Source organism: Mauremys reevesii, linkage group 6 (genome assembly GCF_016161935.1).
Source record: "Mauremys reevesii isolate NIE-2019 linkage group 6, ASM1616193v1, whole genome shotgun sequence".
Lineage (NCBI taxonomy): Eukaryota > Metazoa > Chordata > Testudines > Geoemydidae > Mauremys > Mauremys reevesii.
The window spans coordinates 80,289,555-80,308,491 of record NC_052628.1 but is presented as its reverse complement, the minus strand read 5'-3'; the positions used below and the strand labels follow the sequence as shown (position 1 = coordinate 80,308,491).

At 41.1% G+C, this 18,937-nt stretch overlaps 1 protein-coding gene across 1 annotated transcript in view; it reads right to left on the bottom strand.

Moving 5' to 3' along the window:
- Positions 1–18,479, bottom strand: part of SHC3 (SHC adaptor protein 3) — a 116,120-nt gene extending 97,641 nt beyond the window's left edge. Inside the window, exons 1-2 of the mRNA XM_039542779.1 lie at positions 18,300–18,479; positions 17,013–17,284 (exon numbers count right to left, since the gene is read on the bottom strand). The gene's annotated coding sequence lies outside the window, so the exon portion shown is untranslated. The remainder of the gene's footprint in view (positions 1–17,012; positions 17,285–18,299) is intronic.
- Positions 18,480–18,937: the final 458 nt, after the last annotated feature.

Sequence of the window (18,937 nt, the reverse complement as noted above, 5' to 3'; positions counted from 1 at the left end):
GTCATAGTTTTTCTTCATACTCTACAATATGACTAGCAAATATTAGCCTTAAAGTGAAATCTCTCCCTCTCTTTTAACCTGTCTCTTAAATTTGTGATTAAATAGTCTCTTCCAGACTTTTAAAAAACCAACCTAACAGATGGATGCTGATAATCTATTTAATAATTCACACAGAAATGAAGAGAAAATATTATCTAAAAGCAGCTTATATTGTAAAATATAAAAGCTGTAAAAAGGCACCTTAGCACTACAGCTTTAAAAATCATCTGTTGGGTCTTTTTAAAAGCTGAAAGTCTTCCTGTCCTTTAAATAGTTCCTTTTTTCTCCATATACTCCATGGTATATATACCACTTTTACTCATTCTGATATCCATCTTTGACATGATACATCATATCCCTTTTTTCAGAGTGGTAGCCGTGTTAGTCTGTATCAGCAAAAACAATGAGGCGTCCTTGTGGTACCTTAGAGACTAACAAATTTATTTGGGCATAAGCTTTTGTGGGCTAGAACTCACTTCATCAGATGCATGGAGTGGAAAATACAGTAGCAAATATATATATACACATAGGACATGAAAAGATGGGAGTTCCCTTACCAAGTGGGGGGTCAGTCTAATGAGACAATTCAATTAACAGCAGAATATCAAGGGAGGAAAAATCACTTTTGTAGTGATAATGAGGGTGGCCCATTTCAAATAATTGACAAGAAGGTGTGAGTAACAGTAGGGGGAGATTAGTATGGTAAAATTAGGTTTTGTAATGACCCATCCACTCCCAGTTTTTATTCAGGGCTAATTTGGTGGTGTCCAGTTTGCAAATTAATTCCAGTTCTGTAGTTTCATGTTGGAGTCTGTTTTTGAAGTTTTTTTTGTTGTTGAAGAATTGCCACTTTTAAGTCTGTTATTGAGTGACCAGGGAGGTTGAAGTGTTCTTCTACTGGTTTTTAAATGTTGCAATTCCTGATGTCAGATTTGTGTCCATTTATTCTTTTGCATAGAGACTGTCTGGTTTGGCCAATGTTCATGGCAAAGGGGCATTGCTGGCACATGATGGCATATATCACATTGGTAGATGTGCAGGTGAACAAGCCCCTGATGGTGTGGCTGATGTGGTTAGGTCCAATGATGGTGTCCCTTGATTAGATATGCAGACAGCGTTGGCACCAGGGTTTGTGCAGGGTTTGGTTCCTCGGTTAGTGTTTTTGTTGTGTGGTGTGTAGTTGCTGGTGAGTATTTGCTTCAGGTTGGGGGGCTGTCTGTAAGCGAGGACTGGCCTGTCTCCCAGGGTCTGTGAGAGTGAGGGATCATCCTTCAGGATAGGTTGTAGATCTTTGATAATGCGCTGGAGAGGTTTTAGTTGGGGACTGTAGGTGACGGCTTGTGGTGTTCTGTTAAATTCTTTATTGGGCCTGTCTTATAGTAGGTAACTTCTGGGTACTCTTCTGGCTCTGTCAATCTGTTTCTTAACTTCACCAGGTGGGTATTGTAGTTTTAAGAATGCTTGATAGAGAGCCTGAAGGTGTTTATCTTTGTCTGAGGGATTGGAGCAAATGCTGCTGTATCCTAGAGCTTGGCTGTAGACAATGGATCATGTGATGTGGTCTGGATGAAAGCTGGAGGCATGTAGGTAAGTATAGTGGTCAGCAGGTTTCTGGTATAGGGTGGTGTTTATCTGACCATCGCTTATTAGCACTGTAGTGTCTAGGAAGTGGATCTCTTGTGTGGTCCAGGCTGAGGTTGATGGTATGTCTTTCCAGATAAAATTGTTGCTTGCTTACATATTTCTAAAACCAAAGTAAAAAAAAATGAAATACCCCCCCAAACATGACTAAATCAGCTAATACAAATTTTAAAAAGCTATAATATAGTACCAAAAGTCAAGGAAAAATATCATCAAGGTAGGCTTTGACATACCCACAGGCACCAGCACCCCTCTGAGAGATTATACTTTTTTTTCCCCCCTAACTATGCAGTTTTAGATAACAGGATCGACTACATCCAGCTCCATCATTTTTGGTAGTAGATTTTATATCCCAAGTCTGGACAGACCATGCAATGGTTGCAACCCTATTTAAAAATCAATAATGATGATCCTGTAGAAAAGACTTGGAGGCTGAATAACTTCAATGAAAGATTCAGTTATTTTCAATGCTGTAATAAACAGAAATTCAGTTCTATTTTGATATTAATGATAATGGTCAAACATCTAAAAACATTGTCCAGGATGCATATTAAACAGAAATAAGAGGAAGATTAGTTAACTTAGCATCCCAGAGGAAAAAAGAAAGGGAAGCAGAAAAAGCAAAAACACAAGAAATTGAAAATGTTCAACCTTTGTATACAAGAACTGGGTCTAGAAGTATATTAAACACCTCTCCCCTTCCTCAGAGAGATAACTAAATGCCATTCTTATAGATAAAACTAAAGAGCCTCTCAGCTGGCTAAAACAGAGTATTATGAGCAGTGGAATAAAGCTCGTAAATTCCTCACCTATAGATTAAGAAAAGAAAAGGAAAAGTCAAATTCAAGCAATCTTAAACAAACAAACAAGTAAACAAAAAAAAAAAAAAAAGGAAAATGTAAGACCAGAGAGACTGTTGAAGAATTCAGAAGGTTTTATACAAATCTTTATATCTTCAACTATAAAGAGCCTATGGAAAAAATTAAGGAATATAATATTAATGAAGATAACATCCCAGGGTTAATTCAGAAACAACTGATTGAGTTAGAAAGACAAATAGGAGAAGAAGAGGTTATAGAGGTGAATAAATCAATGTCAACAGAAAAATTCTTAGGACCAGATGCGTCCTAAGTAGAGCTTTATAAAATGATATCAGATATCACTGCAGGTAAATTAACTACTCTAGGTAATGATTTGTAGAGAATAAAGAGGTTCCATATACACTGAAAGAGGCAGATATATTAATACCACCAAAGCTACAAAAGACAAGCTGCTATCTCGCTTCTTAATGTAGACATGAAAATATTTTCAAAGACTCTTGCCAGAAAAATAGACATAGTCCATCCTCAGTCAATACACATTGGTCAAATAGGGTTCAAACTTAACAGAAAACTGAATGATTAAAAACATTAGAAAAATTATGAGAGTAATTCATGATATACAGAATTTAAAAAAGGACTACTACTATCCTTTGACACTGAGAAGGACTTTGATAAAGTAGAGTGGTCTTTCCTAAAGACACTGCATTTAACAATGGATTTTGGAGGTGATATGACAACTTGGGTAACTGTATGACTTTCTTTCTCTACTAGGATAAAAGTTAATGGAGAATAGGGCAAAGAATTACCAATAAAAAGAAGAATCAGACAAGGTTGTCCTCTGTGTCCCTTGTTGTTCACCTTCTTTATTGAACCTCTGACCCAAGAATACATCAGAATAATAGCATAGTGGGGGTACCATTAATAAAAGAGAACATAAAATTGAGCAGTAGGCAGATGATGTAGTTCTAATGGAAACCAATCCACTACAATGTATGATTTGCATTCAGAATGTTAATAATGAACTCAGTGCTATATTGTGTTATAAAATTATACTAAATCTGAAATATTAAATGTAGGACTGGAAGAATGTATGATTAAATAACTACAAAATACATTTGAGTTTGTGTGGTACAAACAAATAAGAACTTAGGACTGAATATTTCTCCTAACCTCCATTGGTTCTATGAAATGTATTTTCCTTTCATTATTTCAAAATGGAAAAATGATTTCTTTGAACAGAACAAAAACTATATTTGTCTTGTCCTGACTCTATATGTGTGGTAAAAATGAATTGGCTGACAAAAAATAATTTCCTATTTCAGGCCCTACCAATATGGATACCAGAAAGAACTCTAAAGGAAATTCAAACAAGAATGGTTAAACTTGCATAGCGCAATAAGTTCCCAAGAGCAAATAGGAAAAATTCCTATAGACTCGCTCTAAAAGGTGGATTGGTAATACCTATTTCACTAAAATATTTATTGTCAGCTCAGTTAAGTTCACTATCAACCTGACACCATAATGACCCCAATAAATGCTGGGTGGAAATCGAACAGGATTGAAATATAAATTTAGTGCATTGATTTTCTTATCTAAAAGATTTAGACCAAAGCAACTGGGAAATAATCCAGATGTCCCGATGACACTAGATAAATTCACCTGTTTTTTGTGGCATACAAATCTATACATTGTGTAGCATTGTGTAGTTATAAATATCCAAACTTTTGGATAAATTAAATGAAAAACCAGGTCATCCCAAAATCTTATTCAGATACCAAGACAGCATATAAAAAACTGTGGAATGGAGAAAACTGCGACATAAGGGATCTCTTTACATAGTAATTCATTCTCCAGGTCCACTCAGGTCTGACATATTGCTATATATACATGCTGCATGTGGGAGGTTTCCAGGTTCAAAGCTCACCTTGTATTTCTGTTATTTTGTTAGAGCTTGTCTCCTAATCCATAATTCAGATTCAGATAATTTTCATATTTGGGGTCCAAATATATGAATATTCAGAACACCACATATAAATCCCATTCAATTTGTAAAATGAGCTATCATACTATCCTCCTTCATATCAGTATCTCCCTCCCACACACTCTTCTCTTTAGTTAAGCAGCCCAGCGGTCTTCTAAATCACCTCTCCATACAATGTTTATTGTCTTCAAGAGAAGACTGTTTTTCCCATTATCTCTTCCTTATGTGGCAACTTGGTGATGAGCTCCTTGCTTCTCTGGGAGACTGGCAAAGTAGACCTGTTTAACTTTTTTCTGAGGTATCTGCAAGCAAATGGGTGAGTGGCTTGTCCACCCACCTCTGTCAGTAGACCAGTGAACTCTAGGGGTGAGGATCTGCCGGGATCTTCAACCCCCACCCACTAGGAAGAGACAGGGCAGGAAATAAGAGCACCACCAGTTGCCTAGCTTTATGCCACAGAGTTTATTGAAAGGGTCTGAAGAACCTCTGACAAACAGCCTGTTGGGAGTTATATTGAATTGTTTTACAGGATACAGGATGGTATCGCCAGTCTTGGAAAATGATGAGAAGAAAGAAACAAGAGATATTGAACTTTAATGAAGCATATTTTATACCCATTCTACTCACCTACCAACAGTTTAAAAATATTAATATTGGAGACTAACCAGTTGATGCATATAATACATGTTTTCTTAGCCAATTTATAATTAGACAGTAAGGCAAAAATAGTGATTGTGATTATTGTTAACACAGCCCTGAGCCTCTTCAAGAAACAAAAACTTGCAGAACTCTAACATCCTTAGATATAATTATCTCATGATAAACTAAGTCACTGGAATTATCCAGCTACTCAAATTTATATTCTAAAGAAAAAAATGTGAATTTCCTATGATGAAAGGATATATTCATCACAGCTCGAGCTCTAGATGAGCTACATAGTCTATGCAGATTAACCTACTCCTTAAAACCATCCTCAACACCAACTTCTGATGTAGTGCCCGTAAGAAATATTGGGCATTACGGTTAGATATTAAAAAAATATCCTGCCCTACCATGCTACACAAGCCCTTACTGAATACCACATACTCTCACAGCTATAACCCCTATCAATCCCTTCCCCCTGCTCCTCTTGTATCATGGATGTAGTTAAGCCCCAATCCTGCGATAAACTATGCATAGGTGGACTCACATACTCACACAGAAACCCAATGGCTTTAGTCAGGCTCCGTACACAGTTCACTGTAGGTTGAGCTGCAGAAAGGGACTTCAGGAGCTGATCTCATTTGCACACCCACCCTGCCTAGGTGCTCAGCAAGATGGGATTGCTTGCACAAATGGTCACTTTTGGCTAGTGTGGGATCCCCCGTCTCCTTGTTATTGGGGCAGGAGTAATAAACTCACTGACACCTAGGTCTAAGTATTAGACCTGCTTTGGACAGTGTCTCTGATGCAAAAGACTGCTCAGTGTGTACCAGCAGTGAGGCTCCTCCGCTATCCACTGAAATCACTGAGAGCCATGTTAAGTAGCGGACCCTGAAGACACCTTGGTGCGGCCAGCAGGGCAGCTGGCAGAGAGTACCAGAGCAGAGCCCCACAGAGCCTTGTGGCGAGTGAGTGCCTGAGCACCAGAGCGAGTAGGTGCCTCCTTATCCCCCTCCCACCCCACACACACACAGAGGGTGGGAGGTGAACTCTGCAGATGCACCTCTGAAATCTAGGTCTGCACAGTCCAAAGGACAGCAACTGTGAGTGCGATGCAGAGAAGGGACAGGCACGTTAAAGGGATTTGGGGTTGCTGGACTTAAGAACCTGAGGGGAAAAGTGCACTGCCCAACTTACTTGGTGGTGGGTCTTTTGCTCATGGTTTATGTTTATGAACCCTGTTTGTGGTGTTTCCCCAAATTAATGCCACATTATTTCTCTCCTTTCGTTAAAAGATTTTTTGCTACACTCAGACTCTGTGCTTGTGAGAGAGGAAGTGCACTTAGAGGTGCCCAGGGGGTGGTGTGTAATTGTCCCAGGTCACTGCGTGGGGGCTCGAGCCAGTTTTGTGTTGTATTGTTGAAAAGGAACCCCTAGATACTGAACCCAGCCCTTGCTGCCAGCTCTAACTGGCAGAAGGGTTACAACAGAAAAAGAACACTTTCCCTTAAAATATAGCAAAAATGAAAATTGGGAACAAGTACATTTTAGGTCTAATTCTCATCTCACTTAAAGTCAGGAATCATTCCAATGAAGTCAATTAAAGTGACACTGATGCACAAACTGTTTAAGGATTACCAGAATCCTTTTTGCTTTAGAAAGCTTCTTTTTAAACTACATTGTAAAGACCCTTAGCCTTCTTGTTGGCCACCCTCTTGAGGAAACAACAAGATCATTTTTTCAGCCATCTGTCACAATTAGCAGCTTTGTAGGCCATTTCTGTAGAGAGATGAAGGAATAGTTGGGCATAAAGACTACAAGGTCTGATTCTCCAGTACCTTAATTTTGTATAGATATTTACACCTGTGAGTTTAAGATGCTCCTATTCTCATTGGGTAGAATTTTATAATCATTATGCCTCATTTTACCCAGGTGCAAATGACTATACAAGGTGCAAGGTAATGGAGATTCAGAGCCTGCATTTTCAATTTCGTCCCCTAGGTCAGGGACAGGGTTGATGTTCATTGGAAGAGCAATGTGAGGGAAGCTTGTCCTTCAGACACCTTTCTGCACCTGTACTATGGATGAAAAGAGGACATCACTTTCCAGGGCTGTCAATCCAGCAACACACACACGCACTAAAAGTCACTGAAAAATTAGAACTAGAAACACAAAGAGCCCAATCCTGATAATTATTATTATTTTTATTTGTATTGTGGTAGTGCCTAGACAGGACCCCATTGTACTAGGTACTGTACAAACCGAACAAAAAGTCACTGCCCCAAATAGCTTACAATCATAAATAAATCCTGTACAGCAGAAGCTCGACAGAGACCTGATCCATTTAATGAGGACACTCAGGCTAGTGCAGTAGAGACTCATGAAGATCCAGAAGGGTGCAGACAACTTATTCAAATGATCTGCACCTGAGCAGGTCTCCACAGACCCTGAACTTTTCAGAAGAGAGATCCAGAAGAGATCCACAGAAGGGCAGCAATAACCCAAATTAAAATCCATATCTAGGGAAGAGAGTGGGACCAAGTGGTTGGACAGCTGAGAATGGTGAGGGGTTCAGGCAGTACATTCAAATCTTAATTGGAGGATGGGGAATTGGATAAGTCGAGAAAGTGGAAAATGTGATGGTTTCCCCCCTCCCAATTGCCTGGGTTGTGGAAGAGATCAACCAGTTCCTTTCTCAAGAGGCAGATCCTTTCATGTGGCTCCAGGTCTGGTTGGATGGGGTCATCCTTAGCCCTTGGGGTCTCCCTGGTGGAGAGACACAAAGGAGCCTGCTTCCATGTTGGGATGTTGTGGGGAAGACATCTTTTAATTATCAGCATGTGTTCTGAGGGGGCAAAATATTCCTGCTTAGGGTCCCCACAATGGGCTAGCACTGTCCCTGCCTCTACCATATGAATCCGTCAAGGGGAAGAGTCATGGACTCAGCCACTGGAGGGATGGGCAGAGCGGATCAGCCACAGACCACTCCACAGCTACTGGTGAGGAGGGCTTCCCTCACTTGAGATGCCATTAGCATTTCATGACTGTGAATCTTAACAAGGTTAGAGAGCTGTGGCCAGTCTCTGTAAGCACTGAGTCTATTTCATTTGATTTTGACAGTCTCATCTCCAATCCAAACAGCTTCCAACATTTTTTCTTGGTACTGAAGACAAAGCAAAGCTTATGGCTTTGCAATTACCCTCTTCCATTTAATGTGTGTGCATGTGTATATTTAGTGCTCTTGAAAGGTGTCTAAGTGATAGCCCTGGAAACTGAAATCCTCTATTTAACCATAGAAGAGACCTAACATTGTCAGTGCAACATGCAAGTTGCATCATGTGACAGTGTGTCTCAACCCTCACCTAAAAGGATCATACCCCAAGCATAAGATTAAGGAGACTTTTTTTTTCAAATCCAGGACACTTTCATGGCAATATTTTTTAGAGGTACAAAATACTCAAGTGCTCTGCATTCTGCCTCTTTCCTTTGATCTGCTTCACCTGGTAGAAAAAGCTCCAACTGGAGCCATGGAATAGATCAAGGCAAGGTTGATTTCTTGCTCGGCGCTCCTTTTTCCTACCTCTGTCCTTCACTTCTATACTATCTTTGGTTCTGGTGACCATGAAAAAGAAAAAAAGTGAGATACAGAAGGACTGCCAGGTGCTTATCGACCTTCCTCTCCAACTCCCTCCCCATCTTTTTTGCGGGTCCAGAGGAGGGGTTTTGCACTGGCTAGCCTGTGTCCTTGACTCATGTTACAATTTGCGATGTTGGTGCCTGACAAGCTTTGGCCTTGAACAACGGATGGTTCAAAACACCTGCTCACTATGTAACAAGAGTGAAACAGCACATACAAAAGTTTCTATAGTGGTGTAGCATTGTGTAGTTATAAATATCCAAACTTTTGGATAAATTTTATGAAAAACCAGGTCATCCCAAAAAGTTCTTGAGACACCAAAACAGCACATAAAAAATTGTACAATGGTCCTGAGAAAACTGAGACATAGGAGTACCTTAAAATAGTAATTAATTCTCCAGGCCCACTCAGATCTTGATCTCTCTGCTGACACTGCCAACAAAGGTAACAGCACTAATTTTGGTAGGGATTAGTTTTGGTCCCAGTCCCATGGGAAATGACCACCAAACAGCCATAAGATTAAAATTTCCAGACAGTTTGAGTTGAGCTGGATGTGAACTGACCTATATGTAAAAAGCTCTCTCTTACCGCTATCCTCATCCATCCAGTTCATTAGCTATACTTTTTAACTTCATCGGTAGGGACAAAAAAGGTTTTACACTCTCAGAAATGTTTTGGGGGAAGCTGTTTAGGGTTAAGAAGAGCTTGTAATTCGTTCTGGTATTAATTTTGACTTATTGAATTTTCTGATGTAATATCAGATAAATGAGGGAACATGTTTAAGAGCCAGATGATAAATTAAAGCAAATAATCCAGTAATGTATCAATCATATGAGGCATAATTTTTGTAACAAGTTTATTTTAGCATTATTCTGTTCCAAATTTCTGCACCAGCAAAACACTTTTCTCCATGTAGTTCCATCTGCTGATTGAAAAAATGTTACAAGGTACCATGGCAACGCTTGCTATGCTATAACACGTATTGAAGAAATAGTTATGCCTCATAAGCCTGAAATGTAAGACATACAAACATGCACAAACTGTAAGAAAAACACCCTGGAGCAGGATTACTTTGGAAAAAAAAGTTTTTTTGTTTTAAATTAAAGAGACAATGTAGTGAAAAAAATTAGCTTTCTTTAATAAAATGCAGTTTTGTGTTTTAAAATGTATTAAATCGTTCAGTTTGAAATAAAATTAGAGAACTTGCAGTGGCTTGAACTGACAGTTTTGATGGCTAGGCTTTACAGCTCGGTGCTCATCAACCAGTTCACAACTCCCCATGTTATTTAAAGGCAAATCCAGTCCTGTTCTTTACAAAATGCCCCTTAGCAGTGGCAGAGCGTGGCAATGGAGAGGAGGAAACAGAACCTAGTCTGGCCAGATGACATTAGAGGATCTACTTGGATGGAAGCAGGCAAAAGCATGAAAGATCCCACAGTGTCTATCTCAGCCAAGTGGAACCACTGGAGGAAGGATTCCTCCTCCTGGCCAAGCTACTCAAGCTAGAAGTTGGACTTTGCATTTACCCCTTGCAATGTTGTAGAGCAAATGTCAGTTGTTCATTAATATGAGAAATGCTATTCTAAACAGTCTCTTCTTTGAAGAAATGTAATGTGCTTTTCACTGCTAAAAATACAAATGTTTTATATAGAATACCACTTTTGCATTTGTGATTTCAATAGGATTGTGGCTTATTGTTTATTTATACTGTCATTGATATACATGACAACGGATAGACAAGCCTACAAAAGAAAACAAAGTTCATACATGAAATGGAAAGCATTTTATTTGCCAAGACCTGAATTCAGGGCTCAGAGTTTCTCCTACAATAGCTGGTGACATCTCTAATACAGAGAATGGAACAGGTTAGTAAAGGAGGAAATAACTGCCAAATATTTGGTTTAAAATTTTTTTTTTTTGGTAACACTGGGGTAGAAATCTGTGAACCAATATATTTGCATGTGCTCCATCTGTGGTAACAATTAGTTTATGTAGTACCCTGAAAATAACCCAAATACCACAAAATCTTGTTTATGACGTCATCCCAGACAGATTTGACAGCGTAATGTCCAATTTGTATTTCTCAAGACAAGCTCAGTGTCTTCTATGTATTTTTTTAAATCTTAAGCTGCAATTTTTACAATTTACAGCTATAAACCAATGGCAGTTATCACATTTACCCCCAATTCTTTCCAAAGAGAGTTTAATTTTAATGTCATGTCTTAAAGCTATTTTAAAAAAGTGATCTATATTAGATGCTTGATGAGAACAATTTAAGTTGCAAAACCAAATGGTCCAGTGGTTTATTGAACAAATTTGTCAACCATGTTCTCAATAATGCTGTAATTCAGATTTAGCCCAACCCCATCTCTTATTTACACTACACACACAAAAAAAACCAAAAACATATAAAGTCCTGCTCCACACCATCAAATCAGTAACTGACAGTGGTAATACCCCACCGAATCCAACATTTCAGAATAAATACAAACAGATGGGTTCAGGTCCTAGTTACCTTCCTGCAGTACCAGACAGGGTATCCCCATAATCTTTTACTATTTCCTTTAATGTTGAAAACCCGAGCTCTAACAATAAACAGTAACATTATGTACAACAACAAATTAGGGGGCAAAATTCATAAGATGTGGTCAATGCTGTATTACTGATCCTCTCTTCCATTAAACATGTGGTCCAAAATGAGACAATGTGTACACATGAATCTGCATATTCACAGTATAAGACAAGGAAGGTATTACACTTGATAAATATGGGCTAAATTTATACATAGCAAAACTCCCTATACATGTCGGCCTGCAGCCTTGCATTTTATATCTGAAGAGATCAGAATACGAAGTGGTGTATGCATCCTTTGGCTGTCTAAGCCCTGGTCTACACTACAAGTTTAGGTCGAATTTAGCAGCGTTACATCGATTTAACCCTGCACCCATCCACATGACAAAGCAGTTTTTTTCCCAACTTAAAGGGCTCTTAAAATCAATTTCTGTACTCCTCCCCTGATGAGGGGATTAGCGCTGAAATTGACCTTGCCGGGTCAAATTTGGGGTAGGGTGGGGGAGTGTGGTTGCAATTTGATGGTATTGGCCTCTGGGAGCTATCCCAGAGTGCTCCATTGTGACCACTCTGGACAGCACTCTCAACTCAGATGCACTGGCCAGGTAGACAGGAAAAGGCCCACGAACTTTTGAATCTCATTTCCTGTTTGGCCAGCGTGGCAATCTGCAAGTGAGTGCAGATTTCATCAGCAGAGGTGACCATGATGGAGTCCCAGAATCGCAAAAGAGCTCCAGCATGGACCGAATGGGAGGTATGGGATCTGATTGCTGTATGGGGAGACGAATCTGTGCTATCAGAACTCGGTTCCAAAGGATGAAATGCCCAAACGTTTGAAAAAAATCTCCAAGGGCATGAAGGACTATAACAGGGACCCGCAGCAAAGCCGCGTGAAACTTAAGGAGCTGAGGCAAGCCTACCAAAAAAACAGAGAGGCAAATGGCCACTCTGGCTCAAAGCCCCAGACATGCCGCTTCTATGATGAGCTGCATGCCATTCTAGGTGGTGCAGCCACCACTACCCCACCCCTGTGCTTTGACTCCGTCAGTGGAGTAGCACACAACAGGGATGCAGGTTTTGGGGACGAGGAAGATGAGGAGGAGGAGATTGAAGATAGCTCACAGCAAGCAAGCAGAGAAACCATTTTCCCCAACAGCCAGGAACTGTTTCTCACCCTGGACCCAGTACCCCCCAAACCCACCCAAGGCTGCCTCCCGGACCTGCCAGGTGGAGAAGGGACCTCTGGTGAGTGTACCTTTGTAAATATTAGACATGGTTTAAAAGCAAGCGTGTTTAATGATTAATTTGCCCTGGCATTCATGGTCAGTACAGCTACTGGAAAAGTCTGTTAACGTGTCTGGGGATGGAGCGGAAATCCTCCAGGGACATCTCCATAAAGCTTTCCTGGATGTACCCGCAAAGCCTTTGCAAAAGGTTTCTAGGGAGGGCAGCCTTATTCCATCCTCCATGGTAGGACACTTTACTATGCCAGGCCAGTAGCACATAGTCTGGAATCATTGCATAACACAGCATATGGGCCTGGTGTTTCCTGGGATTCAAACAACATCCGTTCTTTATCTCTCTGTGTTATCCTCAGGAGAGTGATATCATTCATGGTCACCTGGTTGAAATAAGTTGACTTTATTAAGGGGACATTCAGAGGTGCTGGGCTGTTTGCGTGTGGATGAACAGAAATGTTCCTCACTGTTAGCCATGCGGTGTGGGGAGTGGTAAAGTGATCATCCCAGAGAAAAGAGAGAGAGAGAGAGAGAGAGAGAGAGTGTGAGAGAGAGAGTTGGGTTTGTGCTGCACGTTAACCCAAAAACTGCAGCCCCTCCTTTTAAACTGCCAACCCATTTTAAATGGCCCACCCAATGGCTGCTTGGTATGGGAAATGAGGGTGCTGCTGTGTGAAACCATTCCCATTATGAAGGTTAAAGAAGCCAAGAGACTGTCTTACCATGGCTGCCTGCAAGCCAAATTCTGTTGCCTGGCCCTGTGTGAGTGATCTCTCACACCAAACTGGCATACCCTCAATAAGAGGCAAAATGCCACCTTGTACCAAAAGCACATGTGCTATGTAACGTTAACAGCAAGGTTTACCATGAAAGAGTCTACCCATTGTTCTCTAAAATGTGTCTTTTTAACTACCATTCTCCCTTTTTCCCCGCTCCACCAGCTGCAAATGTTGCAATGCTCACACTATCTTCTCCTTCCCAGAAGCTAGTGAAGATTAGAAGGCGGGAAAAAAAACGCAATTGCGATGAAATGTTCTCTGAACTCATGCAGTCCTCCCATACTGAAAGAGCACAGCAGAATGCGTGGAGGCAGACAGTGTCAGAGTCCAGGAAAGCACAATATGAACGCGAGGACAGGTGGCGGGCTGAAGATGATCAGTGGTGTCAGCTTGCTGACAGAAGGCAAGAGGCAATGGTGAGGCTACTGGAGGAACAAACGGATATGCTCCGGTGTATGGTTGAGGTTCAGGAAAGGCAGCATGAGCACAGACTGCTGCTACAGCCCCTGCATAACCAACCGCCCTCCTCCCCAAGTTCCATAGCCTCCTCACCCAGACACCCAAGAATGCGGTGAGGGGGCTTCCAGGCACCCAACCACTCCACCCAAGAGGACTGCCCAAGCAACAGAAAGCTGGCATTCAATAAGTTTTAAAGTGAAGTGTGGCCTTGTCCTTCCCTTCCCTCTGTCCAACCTCTCAAGGTCAGCTAAAAGAGCATCCAGGAGACGACGATGACACCTACCAGTCGTAATGCACCATCTGCTGCCAAAAGGCAATGAGCTGCTGCTGTGTAGCAATGCAGTAGCATGTCTGCCAGCACCCAGGAAACGTACGGTGACTGTGAGCTGAGTGGGCTCTATGCTTGCCGTGGTATGGCGGCTGCACGGGTAACCCAGGAAAAAAGGCTCGAAATTACTGTCTGCCATTACTTTCATGGGGAGGGGCGGAGGCTGACGACATGTACCCAGAACCAGTCGCGACAATGTTTTTGACACGTCAGGCATTGGGATCTCAACCCAGAATTTCAATGGGCGGCAGGATAGCTACCCACAGTGCACCGCTCCGGAAGATCTGGCCTTATTTTCCTGAAAGTAGCCCTAAGGAACTTTAGTTATATAGCTGGTTAAGAGTCATAACACAAGATGTATTTGCAGGAAGGTAGGATGGGGGAGAAGGGGAAATCAAGTCATTCATCAAAGTACAGGTTTAATCTGGCAATGCTTGCCTCTGACTTTTCAGACACTGCTGCTGCTATTTCATGACTAGGTAAGTTTGCCTCCCTCTTGTAGTGGAGCATATTTTACTGTAGAAAGGATGAGGGACCATAAGAACATAACATGAGGGACCAGGGGAAGAGATGTACTACAGAGAATTCATTATGCCAGAAGTTTTAGTTTGGGATGTTCTAGTACAGCAAGATGCTTCCCCCTCATGAACTCCTGTCACTAAAGACTTGAACGTAGATAAAAAATATTAGTACTCCAAAAGTGGAATAAGATATGGTAAAACTAGGCAGATCTCTGGGAATTACCCTAAAATAGTAAGTTTGCAGAATTGTACTGTTCATCCAAATCCCATTGAAGTTGAACAATCTTTCCATTTACTTCAGGGGACTTTGGAACAAGCCCATAACCTTGAGATAACTGTAGGACTAGAACAGAAAGAAAGAAAAAAAAAGAAAGACCAAACACACCAAACAACAACAAACAACAACGAAAATTTAAAAAACCCTACATTTTTCAACACATCTGCAAGTTGCAAAACCAGGGCTCAACTCAGTATCCATGACAACTCCACTGATATGTTGCTAAAAACAAGACAAAGGCATTAAGTTTTAATACCTATACAGCTAGCTGAATCAGTTTGTCTGAATGGTTGCTGAACTATGCATTGCTTAATTTTTATTAAATTCAGACTATTCCTGCACAGAGGTTTACTATATACCCTGAAAGTATGTAGATGTTCTCCACTAGAAGAGCACCATCAAGTAAGTCTTCAACCAGATGTCTATATAGAATGACTCAAAAAAGGGCGGAGGGGGAAGACATTGTAGAAATGTAGGTCTGGAAGGGACCTTGAGAGGTCATCTAGTCCAGGGATTCTCAACCTTTTCTTTCTGAGCCCCCCACTCCTCTCCAAACATGTTATAAAAATGACACAGCCCACAAAAACTGGTTTTCTGCATATAAAAGCCTGGGCTGGCATTAGGGGGTAGCAAGCAAGGCAACTGCCTGGGGCCCCCATGTCACACGGCCCCCACAAAGCTACATTGCTTAGGCTTTGGCTTCAGCCATGCATGGTGGGGCTCAGGGACCCAGACTTCAGCCCCATGCACTAGGACTTCAGCTTTCTGCTCTGGGCCTCAGCGAGTCTAATGCTGGACTTGCTTGGTGGCCCCCCCTGAGGGACCCAGACACCTGGTTGAGAACCACTAATCTAGTCCACTCTCCTATGCTCAGCAAAACCAAGTACATGAAGATCATCCCTGACAGGTGTTTGTCAAGCCTGTTTTTAAGAACTTCCAATGATGGGGATTACACAGCCTTCCTGAAGTTGCGTATCTTAGGTCGACCCTCCCACTAGTGTAGACCTGGGCCTGTTCCAGTATTTATCCTTATAGTTACGATGTTTTTCCTAACACCTCACCTAAATCTCCCTTGTTGCAGATTAAGTGGATTACTTCTTTTCCTATCATCAGTGGCCATGGAGAACAAGTGATCACCATTCTCTTATAACAGCTCTTAACATATCTGAAGACTTATGTCCCTCCTCAGTCGTCTTTTCTTAAGAAAAAATGTCCAGTTTTTCAACCTTCCTTCATAGGTCAGGTTTTCTAAACCTTTTATCATTTTTGTTGCTGTCCTCTGGACTCTCACCAACTTGTCCACATCTTTCTTAAAGTGTGGAAACCAGAACTGGAGCTAATACTCCAGCTGAGACCTCACCACTGCTGAGTACAGTGGGACAATTAACTCCTGTGTCCAACATATGACACTCCTGTTAATACACCCCAGAATTATATTAGCCTTTTGCAACTGCATCACATAAATTGAATATAGGTCAACAGTGATCTATTATAACCCGAGCCTTTCCAGTAGCACTACCAGCTAGTCAATTATTTGATATTTTTCTTCCTAAGTGAAGTACTTTACACTTGTCTTTACTGAATTTCATCGTATTTCAGACCAATTATCCAAATTGTCATGGGGATTTTGAATTCTAATCCAGTCCTTCAAAGGGCGTGCAACACTCCCCAGCTTGGTGTCATCCACAAATTTTATAAGCATACTTTCTACTCTGTTATCCAAGTAATTAATACAAATATTTACAAGTACCAGACCCATGACTGACCTCTGTATATGCCCTCCCAGTTTGACAGCAAGCCATTGATAACTAATCTTTGTTTAGAATCTTTCAACCAGTTTTGTACCCACCCTTAGTCATTTAATCTAGACCACATTTACCTTGTTTGCTTGTGAGTCTGTTATGTGGGACTGTGTCAAACCGTTACTAAAAACATCAAGATACATGACATCTACTGCTTCATCCTTATCCACTAGGCCAGTAACCCTCTCAAAGAGGGAAATTAGGTTGGTCTGGCATTTTTGTTGACACATCCATGTTAGCTATTTCTTATATCCCTGTTATCCTGAAGGTACTTACAAAATTGATTGTTCAATAATTTCTTCCAGTATCTTTCCAGGTATTGAAGTTAGGCAGATTGGTCTATAATTCCTCAGGTCCTCTTTGTTCCGCTTTTTAAAAGATATGTACTATTGCTTGCCCTTCTTCAGTCCTCTGAGGCCTCACCCATCCTCAAGGAGTTCTAAAAGATCATTGCTAATGGTTCCAAGACATAAATTCAAGGTTCTCTGTTTCTCCTACAAAAGATGACAGCTCTAGCAACTGAGACAAGGCAGGGAGCCACAAGGGACCTAACAAGTTGAGAAATATAGGAAGGATAAAAAAAAAAAAAGAGATTTAACATGAAAAATGCAAGATGCAACATTGAGAGAAAGAGATTTCAAATGGATCTTCAATGCAAGGGAGGCACCTGGAAATGAGCCATACTCAAAATTATCTCATAGTCATAGCGAACAGTAAATTAAACAAGTTTCCGTGAGATATGGCAGCAAAATTGTCAGTACAGTTATGCAATATTATACATACACAGGCATTGCCACAAAGAACAGAATAAATGATCCTTTATTGTACAGCTCTGGTGCAACCATACCTGGAACATTGTATTCAGTTCCAGAACAAGTTATTACCAGAAATAGATTGATAAACTGTAGGGAGCTCAAAGAAGACTAAAAACAACAAGGAGTACTTATTAAAAACACTAAATATGTATACTTTGGTTAAATGAACTAAATGGGGGACATAATCAATACCAGAAAGGTATAAATACCAAGGTCAGACAGGAATTTAGGCTTGTATAGTAAAAAGAATAACAAGAAATAATGGAATTAAATTAGGAAAAGCAAGATTGAGTGGGGTTCCAATTACTCTTCCTTCAAAAACAAAATTCCTTTAAACTTCAACAAGAGCAAGATTGGGTACAGAAATACTAGGAAAAACTGACAGTGAGATGTAATGTATTAGTTCTCAACTCCATGCTCAGACTCTTATTTCAGCAATGGCCCAGTTTGCTAATGGCTGACTCATCTTTGAGCCCAAGCTGACTTTAGCACCTTGCTCAGAATGGGGGTGTCAGAAGGCATCCCTTCCTGGAGCACCCTGCCGCAGCTAGCCAGGGTACAACAGACATGTATGACTCAGTTGCTCTCTTTCAGAGCCCCTAGAAGTAATCCAAATAGTCTAAGTAGTCCTGTACTTCAAGTAGAGCCCTCACCATGCCCCAGCTCTGCAGTACTGCCTCCCTCTCATCCTTCAGCTCTGAGAGCTAACAGACATCTCTCTCTGCTATTCTCAGCCTTCAGTTCTCACCTGCCTTCTCCGCCCTTGGTTCTCTGGCTCAGAGGGATCAGCAAGCTAGCCCCCTCCTCTAGCTTCCTGATAATTCCATCCTTTCAGGGAGAGAATAGCAGAGGGAGGGAGTCTCCTGACTCTCAGGCAGCTCCCTTTTCTTGATGATTTTCACAGACTTCTGACTCAGCTAGTCTTCCCCCTCACAGGGTATGTCTACACTAGGATTGCTACAGTGGCACAGCTGTGCCACTTTAGTGTGAACACTTACTACAGTGATGGAAGGAGTTCTTCTGTCACTGTAGAAATCCACCTCCTTGAGAGGTGTTAACTAGGTCAACAGAAGAATTCCTCCATCAATCCTGAGGCATCTACAGCAGGGCTTAGGTCATCTTAATTACATTGCACAGAGCATGAAATTTTTCACAGACCTGATCCATGTAGTTAAGCCAACCTAATTTTGTAGTCTAGACCAGACTTCAGGCTCTCCGTGGTTCTTTATAGCCCCAGGTGCAGCCCCACCCTCTTAATTCTACAGACTAGCAGCACCTGTTCTGACACAGGGACGCTGGACCTGCTTCATTTACAGGGGCCAGCAGCCATCCTGTGTTAAGAAGGAAGGGTGAGTCTGTCAGATTTGGGGATAGCTTTTCCATGGG